Raw genomic sequence first — 12805 nt, forward strand, 5'->3', positions numbered from 1 at the left:
CTGGTTTCCGTTTCCGCTGCTGCTGCCGCTGCCATTGCCATTGCCATCGCCATTGGCGTTTCCGTTTTCGTTTCCGTTGACTATGACAGCAATATAAAAATTGCATTGCCAAAGTTTGTTTTACTGCTACGAATCGGACGCTGGCTGTAAAGGATGTAGCTGCTGCTGCTTGCTTGTCCTGCTGCTCGTCCTGCTGCCCCCCTGCCCTGCTATTGCTATGTATTTGATGCTTTGATTTGTGCTCAGTTTGTCTTCGCCTTTGTCAGGAATGCAAATGCATTCTCTAAGCAAAAGCAGCTCAATCAAATTTCTGAGTGCAGCATCTTTAAGTTGCTCTCTTTAATAGTTGCTAGGCTCTCGCTCTCTTGCTCTCTCGCTCTCTCTTTCCTTCTACTTGCCGGTTGCTAGTTGATTTATGCAGCAGTCCAAACGAAAGAATAACACAGTCAAGTGCATGGCAAACACTTGGCCCGGCACACTAGACTCTTGGCTTTTTGTATAATTTTTCACATAGGCAGCCCAAGCACAAATGCATAAAAAGCCAGACAGCTGAGCATAAAATATTGTTGTTATATGAAAAGCAGACCTCGCTGCCTCTCTCGCTCTCTCTCTCTCTCTCTCTCCCTCTCTCTGTCTTTCTTCTCTGACTGCTGCACAAAGGCAGCTGCATTGCTACTGCTGCTGCTGCTGCTGCTGCTGCTGCTGCCGCTGCCATTGCTTCTTTTAGCTGGGCAGTGTCTGGCGCGTCGCTTTGTGTGGCCATTGAATGCATGAAAAATGAACTGGTCTGCCGAAAACTCGCTTTGCCAAGTGTCGCTGGCAGCCAGTTTTAGGCTGCATTCTGCGTCGTCATTGCATATGGCCGGCCACTGGCAAACGTTACGTATACGCAACGCAACGCTCGCCGCAGCCAAGTGGCTGTAAATGCTTGATAAGAGCCAAACTATTGATGCTGCCTCAAGTTTGGCACTCCACAGTGCTTGTGTCTAGTTACATAATAGCCACAAGTTGCACTCGATTCAATGCTAGAAAAAAAGCTAAAAAAAAACACTCTACTGATAAAATGTCAATAAAAAGTGAATAATGAAAGTATTCTATAAATATGTTGGATATATATATATATATATTTTTTTTTTTATCAATATACGGATATATATAAATATATATATACATATATATATATTTCTATTTTTTATTTTTATTATTATTATTTCATGTATATAATTTATTTTAATATTTTTTATTTTTATGATATACGTTTTAATGTAAAGTAAATTCTACATACATATAAAAAAACAAGCTAAGCAGGAATATTTGTAGGTAATAATTTATAGATCAATCTTTCAATAGATGAAAAGCTCTGATATGGAAGAAATATTTTTTTGTTATTTTAATTTATTCATATAAATTTATGAAACTAGACATACTGTGTGCACTTTTTGCTGTCTATCAAATTAACTTTACCCAGTTCTATGAAAAAGAAAGATAAACAAAAGTCGAATATACATATATAGACAATCAATAGATAATAATAAAAACGTCCATCATATGAGCAATGCTAAAAATAAAAATATATTTATTTTTTGTTCAACACTGCGCGTTCTTTTCTATGAGGATTATTATGCAGCTTTGTTGGCTGTGGCTTACAGGTATGGCAATAATAACCGCGCCGCGAAAAGGCAGCGCAGCTCAACGTCGCCGCGTTTGAGTTTAATTTAGTTGCCATCAGTTGTGGGCGGACGTCGTCGCTGCTGCTGGTGGTGCTGTTGGTGCTGCAGGTGAGGCTAATGCCGCAACCAGCGTCAAATTGACACGCGCCACTATTTAAGGCCCTCGCAATGAGCTCATTGTGCTGTTGCTGGTTGGCGCCTCCAAATGAGCGGCATAACTCAATAAATGCCATTGTTGACGTTAGCGCCGCTGCCAGACTGTTGGCATGATGGCGGATATCCAGGCAACCGTGCACATATTAAATAAGCAATATAAACAGTCGCGGCGGCGGCTGCTGCTGTTGCTGTTGCTGCCACTGAAAGGCTAACCGTAACACGCCGCATACCCCACACCCCACACCCCACACTCTGCAAATGGCAATTGGGGGCGGGGCGTTCGGTTTGCCACAACATAAATTACGACCAACGCTTGGCTGCCTCATCAGTCAAGCGTCGCGTAGTTTGTAGCGCGTTTTATTAGCTCTGAGCATAATTTTGCAGCAAAACAGCTTAAAAATTTGCATATCCAAACACACACACACACACTCACAAGCCTACGCATGTGTAGCGTCTGGCGCCTAATTGAAACTATGCGGCTGCTTAAATTGAGACAATTAGAGGCAACACTTGCTAAAGTTTTGCAAATTTTGCAGCAGCCAACAAAATCTTGATTGCTTCAATTTACATTTCGTTCACTCAGAGAGGAGTGGACTGGAGTGGGCTGGGCCACAAATGAAAATACCAAAATATAGCCAGGGAAATAAAAGTAAATTGAGCTAGCAAGCAAAGCTGTCAAGTACTTCTCACTGCACAGATTCTGATTCGATAAGCCAGAGCTGCTCAGCTTTTTGATTTTGTCTGCATTTTCAAATCAAATAAGTTTCAGCAGCAAGAAATCAAAATAATTGTGAGCAAGATTTGCTGTTACAGATGAGCGCATCTTGGATAAGAGCAAAGGGGAAGAGTGCTTAAGGATTAGTTAGTAGTTCAAAGCAATATAAGAATTAGAGACAGCAGCATATTGAACTGTAAATAACAGCAACAAGCCGCCTTTCTTAATTGTTCAAATGTTATTGGTATATTTATGTTTATTTTATGCATATAAACAAAATAATATGTTATGTTTTTTTTTAACAAACCAAAAATATTAATTAATTAATTAAATTAATAATAATGATAATACAAATGAAATAAATAATATATTATGTATTTTCAATTTAAACAAATATTTGCTATTTAATTACGTAAACTTTTTTTTATTTTTACATTATTTTTTCTTTTTAATTTTTGTATTTATTTTTAGAAAAAAAAATTTTTTTATTTGTCCAGTTCTTTATTTCTCTAATTATTTATTTATTATTCATAATATTAATTTTATAAAACTATATTTTCTATTAAAAAAAAAAAAATATATATATATATATATATATATGTCGAAGCAAGTAGTATTAATATGTTGGCGCGCACTGTAATTGTGCTTACTACCTGCTCGCATATTTTCCCTTTTCTATATGCCTTCGTACTTATGCGTGTGGTTATAGTGTCGGTGTGTAATGAGGTTATATGAGTGTGGTTGTAGTTTTCGGCTGAGTTGTAGGAATTGATTTCATCATATTGCATCAGCCAATATTTGCATGTTGTCGCTTAAGAAGTACCGTTTTAGCGGGGCGACAGCGTTGTGTCGCTGTCGCCGAGTGAGGTTCGGGAGTAGGCACAAAGAATAATTGAGAGACACAAGTTAGTTGACCGATACTAATACTGTTCCGACATATATAAATATTTAATTTTTTTATTTTCGTTGTATTTGTTTTGTTGCTTCTCTTTTGTAAATTTATTAATATTTTTTATTGGATTTTTAGATATTTTTATATTTTTTAATTGAATAATATATAATTTTTTGAAATTCAATAATGATTATTATATTGTGTTTGTGTTTGTTTTCCTCCTTGAAATATCTATGCTTTTCAGCAATCGCAAACAACTTTCTTAAAATAACTTCTCAGATGCAACTGTGCACTCGGTGCATTTGTTGTGCGCATGCTGTGGCTCTCGCATGAGGCTTCATAAATTATTGAAAAGCCACAATGCTGCAGGCATAGAGCTTTGTGGAGAGACCTCAATTGGGCTGTTTAAACTTGTCTACACGTAAGTGGATCCTTAAGAGTAGCCAAGTTAATTTGCCACAAAATTGTCCTTTATTCAAATCACGCACACATACACAAACGCACACACACACCCACACACACTCTATTTAATGGCGTTCTGAACATGCATAAGCTGAGCTCAAAAAAGCACGCATATTTTGCAGTCGTGCATGTCTATTCGGTGGCCACTGGCTTGGCCAGTTCTATCAAGGACGAGAGCAGATTCGAAGGACATTAGCATAAAAGCGTTACTAATACACACAGCTGCAGACAGCTAACAAGAAACACTTAATGAAGCAATTTTTAGCAGCAGCAGCAGCAGCAGCAACAGCCACAAGCAGCTGCATAAAAAGCAACAACTCAGCTTCCTGCCAAAGCCGAAAAGCCTTTGCCTCCTCCGACTCACTCTCTGCTCCCACTCAGGTGTGCTTGCTTGTGCGAAAGTGTGTACAGGTGACTTAATCAACATGCAACTCATTTTGTTTTCCAGCCAGGTGAATATATGTCTATGAGTGTGTGTGTGTGTGCATGTGTGTGTGTGCGTGCATATGCTGCAGCTTGTTTGCATAGCAGGCTGGCTGCCTGTGAGCTAGTATTTAGCAAATGCTGCTGCTAGTTGCATGCAACATCAGCAACAGCAACAACAACATAAGACACTAAATTGTGTTGAAATCAACAATGAGCCCCAAAAACAGAGCACCCTCACAATCAGGCAGGACCTCTGCTACTGCTACTGCCACTGCCACTGCCACTACCACTGCCACTGCCACTGCCAGTGCTACCAAGACAAAGACACACCAATACGTGCCCGGCAGCAGCAAGAGCGACAGCCAAAATCCATACAAATGGTCTAGGCAATAGCAGCATTAGCAGGAGCCGGAGCAGCGGGCGACAGCGAAGCAGGAGCGGCCAGCAATGTGAAATTATGCACATTGACAATATGCTATAGCCCATCCAGCCAAGGATGCCGGAGGCATTGCGAGCAGCCATAGATATATCGATGCAGCCACTTGACACCACAGCTGCAGCAGTCGTCCAGTCATCCAGCCGTCCAGCCATCCCGTCATCTAGCAGCAATCGGCTTGATTTCAACTGTCCTCCTGCGACTGCAAATATTCATCAAGTGTGGGCTTGTCCTTAATTAGGGCGACGGCAAACGCAAACACCAAAAGGATATGCGGCTAGCTGCTGTGAGGCTTCTGTCAAATCTCACTCATTGCGTCCAAGAGGGGCGCTTCAACAAAGCCAATGAAAAGTCGTCAAGTGCTCTTCATGTCAAATCAAAAAAGTTGCCGGCTGCCAAAGTGGAGTGAAAGTGTGCCTGGACTTTCTTTTTGTTGCTGACGAAAAGGCTTTGCCCTGAGCGGAAGCGGAAACGGAAACGAATGTGGCTGAATCAAGTACTTTTATTTACTTTTGCCTGTTTGCCATTTATGGATTACTTTAATATTTTATTTACAATTTCATTTCATTTTTTGTAAAGTATTTTTAATCAACAAATTGCTCATTTTATTCCAAGCATAAATCATCAAAGGCAATAAATATTCTTAATAACTGCTTTAGCTTCTATTGGGCAAATTCCGTTTATTATGCCTTCTGTTGCGAGTGCTCACAATTTAACTGGGATTCAGTTGGGCAAAACTATAAATCTAGCTGCAAATGCGATTTGTAAAGCTGTCCAAGAGCCCAATCGCAAGTTAAAATAAAACATTGAGTGGACTACACTGCAGAGCATATTAAAAGGGAAGTCATGCCACCATTTGAGGCAAGTGACAGGCGCATGCCATGCAGCTGCAGCTGCAACAGCAAACGACTCTCCATGCAACACTTTGGCCATTATGAAGCACAATTTTTAACAATGTCGCAAGTCGACTTGCCCAACCTCAAGAGCTGCTCTCTCTCTCTCTCACTCACACTTATATGTGTATATGTGAGAGAGTATAGCCACAGGTCATAAATTCAATTTGACTAACAAATACATTTAAACACACATACATATAGATTTATATACACATTTATATTTCCGACAAACTCAACCGAAATTCATATTTCCATTTAATTCTTACATTTTTCATATATATTTAATTTTAAAAAATTTTAATTTGCTTGCCCAGTAAACTAATTAATATGATTTAACCTTTCTCGATTTTGTATTGTAGTTTTTTCCACTTTATCTTTTTTACAGTGTAATTGCAAAAAAAAAGCTTAAACTGTGAATGCAGTTTGTAAATTTGATATGGAATTCAATTGATTTATTTCGCTTGTTGACCGGCTCGTTCCGCCAAATAGAATCAGTGAAATTGTTGTAGAACAACAAGTTGCCGAAAGCATATAAAAAACTTAAATAAATAAAATAAATACGCCAAAGGCAGCTCAGGCAGCGGAGGCAGTGCAGGCAGCTGCAAATATCCGATTAAATTATGCTCAAAGTCAAAAGCGCAGACAAAATGGCCAGCAAAAATGTAGGAAGCACTTTTTTTTTTTTTGTGCAGTACGAAATAAAAAAAGTTTGCAGAGGCACACACACACACACACACATACAGAAGGACACATACACAGTAAGTAAAATAAATCAAATAATTCAATTTTAAGCTAAACTTATTTTCGTATTAAAAATGAAAATCAAATAGAAGATAAAAAAGGATCAAGCTGTGCTCGGCGTTGCGTTACCGACCCCGACGGCGACCCGGCTAACCACGCCCGCCTTTCAACTCTGCACTGCTCTCTGTGACAGTGGGCGTGGCTGTGGGTAGACGACAGTCATGCGAACGCATAAAACTGCAACCGCATGCCATGCATGTGCACGTGTGTGTGTGTGAGTGTGTGTGTGTGATTGTGTGTGTGTGTTTGTGTGTGAGTGTGTGTGTGTAGCAAAGTCATATCCTTTCGCAATTTCGTTGTTGCTGTCCACTAACCTCACTCATATAACATTGTGCACGCTCCCATGTGTGTGTATGTGTGTGTGTGTGTGTGTTTGCTTGAGTGTGCCCCTTACAATAAAATTGTTTGTCGTTTGTATGTTGAGCAAAATGCTCGCTGCTTGCCTTAGATTTATGCCCAGTCCCGTCTGTGGGGCGTGGGGGGCGTGGCGAGCCAACTGAAAGTAGTTTGCTTTAGCTGTAAATTGCATGAAAGTTAAGCAGTTTCAGTGTCCAGCTTAGCTAATACCGCGCTCGGCTGCACAAAAGCCACAAAATTCGAGTGCCCTCCTCTGGAATGTCTAGAGCTGTGGGCGTGGCCAGACAAAATCAATTAACAATTTAAACAAACTGAGCTTCAACTTCGCCTTTCATATAAATACTTCAAACTTTTTATAAATACTTTGTCAATTGATTCCATTGCGCATACGCCGCGTGTTTGCCGCAAACTTTTCCTCACTTCTATCTGCTGCCAAATGTTTGTTTCTGTTTTTTTTTTTTTATTCTCTTCTTTTTTATTTAACAAATAATAAATAACAATATATGCATAATCAACAATAGCGAAATGTATGCGAAAGCCGGAAGGGAAATAAAATTTTTCATAATCGAAAACGTGACTGTAATTTTGAGCCAGGGCCCGAAATGGGCGGCGCGGGGTGGTTCTCAAAACTGATTTCGATCCGAAATCGAGCGGAATAAAATATACCCGGAAAACATTTAAATATATTTACTTATAGTTTACTTGGATGATTCTTTTATTATGTATATTTTAATATATTTTAAAGTTTTCTAAATAATTTTAATTATAATTTAAATAAAATTAAAATTGAATTTATTTTAAAAAAATGAAGCCTACAATTATTTTTTATTTAATTATTAATTTTATATTATAATAGAAATTAAATAAATAATAATAGAACATTTTTTTTATTTCCTAATGAAATACAAATAGAGAGACATCCCTTAAAACTAATCTATATTTTATATATCGTTACATATTTTCGGTTTATTTTAGAATATACATTTTGTTAGATTGAATGTATAATACTTAATAAACATATTTCTAAATTGATTTTTTAACAAACTCATTTTAACTTTTACAATAAAATTTATTTTTATTATTTCTTATTATATTTATTTCATATATATTTTATTATTTTTTTAATTATTATAAGCAACTATAATATCAATTAGCAATCATATTTTTTATTCCTTTTTTTACATATATTATATAAGTAAATTTATTCATTTTTTTAGAAATTTATTTTAAGAATTTCTTAATATATTTTCTTGTTATTTTTATTTATTTTTTATTTATTTTTCCTATTGTCTGAATGAAATAACGGTTTTCGTTTGTTTCCATCTTGCTCATTTTTATGATTGGCATGTGTTAATAAATTTTCAAGGCTCACGGATTGGCACGTTGTTCGTTTGCCCATTTGCCACATAACATTTTGAGCTGACACGTGTTTTCGAGTGTTTGGCTAAGCAGCCATGTGTGTGTGTGTTTCTGTGTGTATATCTGTGTGTGTGTGTGTCTGCTATGTTGATGATGGCTGCAAATTAACTCACACTAATTTTGTGGTTCAATGAGCAGATATTGGGCATGGGAACTAACTTGCAGCGAGGTGTGAACAGATGCGACTGAGCTTCCTTTATCACAGTTGTCAACCGAGGGTCGGACACATAGGACTCTGAGCTTGACACAGTTGAAAAATGATAAATTAATAGGCGGTAAAATGAATAGATAGATATGTTATAAATTGTATACGAAACTTGTTCAAAATGAATTCCGAATTTTGTGGTTTCTCAATGTGATTCAAGTAAACCATATCAAGTTCCGATATGGTTTTTCTCATCTCCGTTGAAAGTGCTTCATCAGTTTGTGAGACTTTGATTAAATATGTATATGATTAGGCAAAATTGAAGACGATGTAAAGCCACATGATTGACTGAGGGTCCAATGTCCATTTGAAGCTCTCATCAAAAAACTACGGAACATACAAAATTGTATAGATTAAAGACGTAAATAGAGAACCTATCAAAATATAGTCCGAAATAAATCAAAAATCGAGTATACGCAATCCGCGCATATCATTTTATTTTTTTTTATAGATCAACCCTAAAAAAACAACAAAAAATATAAAAAGTTTAAAAATAAATAAATAAAATTTTTCTGCTATGTTTATCTTGTCAAATTAACTTATTATATCTTTATATATATTGTGTTTAGCACGCTTTACGCATTTTGATGTATTTATGAAATTTTTCGCTTCCGTTTTATTTGATTGTGGAATAAAAAGTGAACGCCAAACGCTCGCTGCACAAATATATTTTCATTTATGTGTTTATACATTTCGATACGCATTCATCAAACATTGACAATTTTATCTGTGTGAATGCGAGAGGCAATTCCAGTCAATTCCTATCCACAGGGTAGCTGGCCCACTCTGGCCATTGGGCAGTTGGTAAATGTACGAGGATGAAGAAGAAGAAGAGAAAAAAAAAAAATAGACGTAAATTTATGCCATGAGGCGGGCAGGAAATGCGTGTTTAGCAAATGTTTTAAATTGTATAACGAGAATTTATGACGGACGGCGCTCGGGTGTAGGTAAAAATTGCATGTTAAAATTCGTTTAATATTTTTATTTTATATATTTCGTTTTTTTTTTTTTTTATTATTATTATTGTGTGTGTGTGTGTGTTTTTTTGGGTGCTTGTTCGAATATATCGCATATATAAAAATGACAGCCATAAATTGTCATTTATTTTTTGGGGTAGCTTCTGGCATTTGAAGAGGGCGTGGCCGTAGTCATGGGCGTGTTATTTGTGCAGCATTTCAATGAGCAAATGCAAATAAATTAAAAATACACGCAAATAGAAGAAGGCAAATGGAAAACATTGATGCTCTTTGCGTTTTGTGTTCGTTTGCTCGTTTTTTTGTTTTTTGTTTTCACTTTTTATATTTTCATATTTTCATATTTATTTTATGTCTACATTCGGTGAACGTGACGAAATGTGTTTCGCCTGCCGGACAGCAGTTGAATAATTTGCGCCACGTTCTATAAATTAGATGGCATTTCATTAGAGTCCACAGTCGGCTAATGCGTCGTATACGCAATGTCCCAAGACGCACACACACACACACATAGAGAGACACGTGAAGAGCTGCGAAAAGTGAATGAATGAATGAATAGAATACCCAAGCAAGACAGCCAGACAGCCAGCGAGTCCTTGCTTAAATTAAAGACGCTGTGGTTGCTGCGTGTGTGGTGCAGTGGGCGGGCCGAGTGGTTGACGCGTGTGTGTGTGGCACGCTGATGAATGTGTGCAAACCGCTTAATTATTCATTGAGGGCAATGCATTGGAATGCCAGAGTATTATGGCCCTAGCCGCAAGCTAATAAATAGGCGGCACAAACTGTACTGTAAACCGTGCAATTGTGGTGCGCATTGCCGAATGCCTCGCATTAATCAGTGGTGCACATTGATTAGAGCGCTCGAGCGTAGCAAAAACCCGCACAATGCAAGCAAATAATCATGGCACACTGGAAGCTCTCTAAAAACAATGATGAGAGTGCGAGAGAGAGAGGGAGATAGAGCGAGAAGAATGAGAGAGAAAGTGAGTGATAGAAACTTCTCTCTAGCTCGACTCAACTGTCGCATTGTTTTTCTCTGATGAGCGAATCCCGCGAGGCATCTAATGTTATTTTTATGGCAATTTTATGTTTCCTCCCTCACACACACCCACACATACATACATATATGCATATGCACACACACACAGACTCACGAGCATATGGAGTAATAAGTCCTGCATTTACACATCATAAAGCCAACGATAATTGCAGTGAAAAATAGAAAAATTCTTGCATTGTTTCGCTGGCGCTCTGTCTATCTGCCACGCCCCTTCGAGTCGTCTGTGTCAAGTAATAATATGTCTGTAATCATTAGACGACAGCGTGCAATGACTTTCCACACACACACACATACGCACACACTTATACATAGGCCACAGTAATCATCATGCGGACATGCACACAGCCTGCATTTAGTCGATGCCGACAAAAGTTTCAAAAGCGTTTTCATTGAAGAATATTTTAAAGATTTTTGTGGTTTATAATTCATGAAAGTCTTCGCAAGATTTTAGTTGTATTTTCATATAAAATTGCAGAAACTAGAAAGCTGCTCTTGAAACATTTGTCGCCTGTGCCCAGCGGGTGTGTGGCTGGGCGTGAATGTGATGTGTGCTCGTGTGCGTGCTATGCTCTTCTTGTTTTTTGCCTTCGTTATAATAAACATGAACAAAAATGTGCGCGTGCTCTGCCTGCGTTTTGTGAACCCAATGACCGACTTCTTTGTTGAGTGGATGTGCGGTGTGTGGGTGTATGCGTGTGCATATGTGTATGTGTGTGTGTGCAAATGGTTGCTTGTGCTGATGTGTCCAGACGCCAGCACTTTCAATTGTGTTCAGCGGGAGCGTAAGACAAAGAGAAATTTGGGCTATTAAAAAAACTATAGCATACTTACGAGGGCCAGCTATTTTTAGTCCAAAATGAACTATTAATACTTGCCGTTGACTTGGCTTAAATTGTACAAATAAAGAGGGAGTTTGTAAGGGAAAGAAACTAAACCTATGCCGCCTTGTAAATAAATATAAAAATGTCAAAATATCTGAGCTCACACTCTCCGTTGCTTTAGTTTATGCTCTGTTTATCTGCTGATCTACTAAAATGCATATTTTTATCTAGCCAGTGAGACGCAATTAAACTGGAAGTCAGTTTTAGTCAAGAGCACACAATTTGTAATCAAATGAAACATTTAAATTATTTTGTAGGCAGCTGAAGCTGAAGCTGAAGCAACAGCAGCAGCAACAGACAGAGAGTTGGGGCAAAAACATAAAGAAAAGTAATTTGTATGCAAAATAGATGCGACTTGAGTTAAAAGCGGGCAGAGGGGAGCTGGAAGGGGACTTGGTGTCAAACTATTTGCCAGTGGCTCACATTTACATGCTAAATAGCTGCAACTGGCTAAAATCCGTTGATGGCTATCCACAGTCAGACACTGTCTAAGTGTGTGTGTGTGTGTATGCGTCTGCTGGCACCCATTGTCTTGTCTGATCTGCCCGAAATAAGCCAAGAGTACAAATTTGATTTTGAAATGCCTTCGTCTCTCGAGATTCTTACGCCGCCTCTAATTGAAATGTTAAATAATGAAGCCTGTGAGGCGCCAGAGATTCAATCAGTTCATGAATACGGCAATACGTACGCCAATTAGCTACGAGTTGCATGGCCTTAAACGAGTCTCAGCTGCTTCAAAGGACGACACGTATTGCCTACGAGCTCTACGCAATTCGATAATCAACTTTATGCAATTTGCAAACAAGTTGAAACAAAACACAGAGACAAAGAGACAACACACACACATATGTAGCTCGAAGTGCGTATTGAAAAAGTTGACGCAATCAATTTTCGTTAATTCGCCACACGCTCACTGTCTCTGTCTCAGTCTATCTTTCAATGTCTCTGTCCCTTTCTTTCTTTGTGCCCAAATTAGCTCACATTGCAACCTGGCGAGGCAAACTTTTTCGCTTAAGTAAAAGTGCAAATTCTTAATTCAACTCCTTGTCTACCTCTCTCTCTTACTCACTCTCTCCCTCTCTCTCATTCTCTCTCTCTCTCTCTCTCTCTCTCTCTCTCTCTCTCGCTATCTACGTCCCAAATGGCACTCAAGTTCGAGGCGCATTTCAGCATTATGACTGTCAATGAGCCGATGCTGCCTGCCTCAACCTCAACTATCGAATTCGCCAACTCCCAAGGGCAATAGCAACTGGCCGAGTTTAGTTTTGGCCAAGTTTTGAGTTCTCTCGGCAGCAGTCAGCACTTTTGCTTTTTCGTTTGCCCTAATGATGCGTATGCGTATTGTTGTTCTTATTGTTGTAATTGCTGCTGTTTTAGTGCATATCAATGAAAGTGCTATTGATGCAATAGATCTGCTAATGTGGGCATTTAATGCTCAACATGTATTTGAAGAGC

Source organism: Drosophila navojoa, chromosome 3 (genome assembly GCF_054131105.1).
Source record: "Drosophila navojoa isolate 15081-1374.11 chromosome 3, UAZ_NAV_1.0, whole genome shotgun sequence".
Lineage (NCBI taxonomy): Eukaryota > Metazoa > Arthropoda > Insecta > Diptera > Drosophilidae > Drosophila > Drosophila navojoa.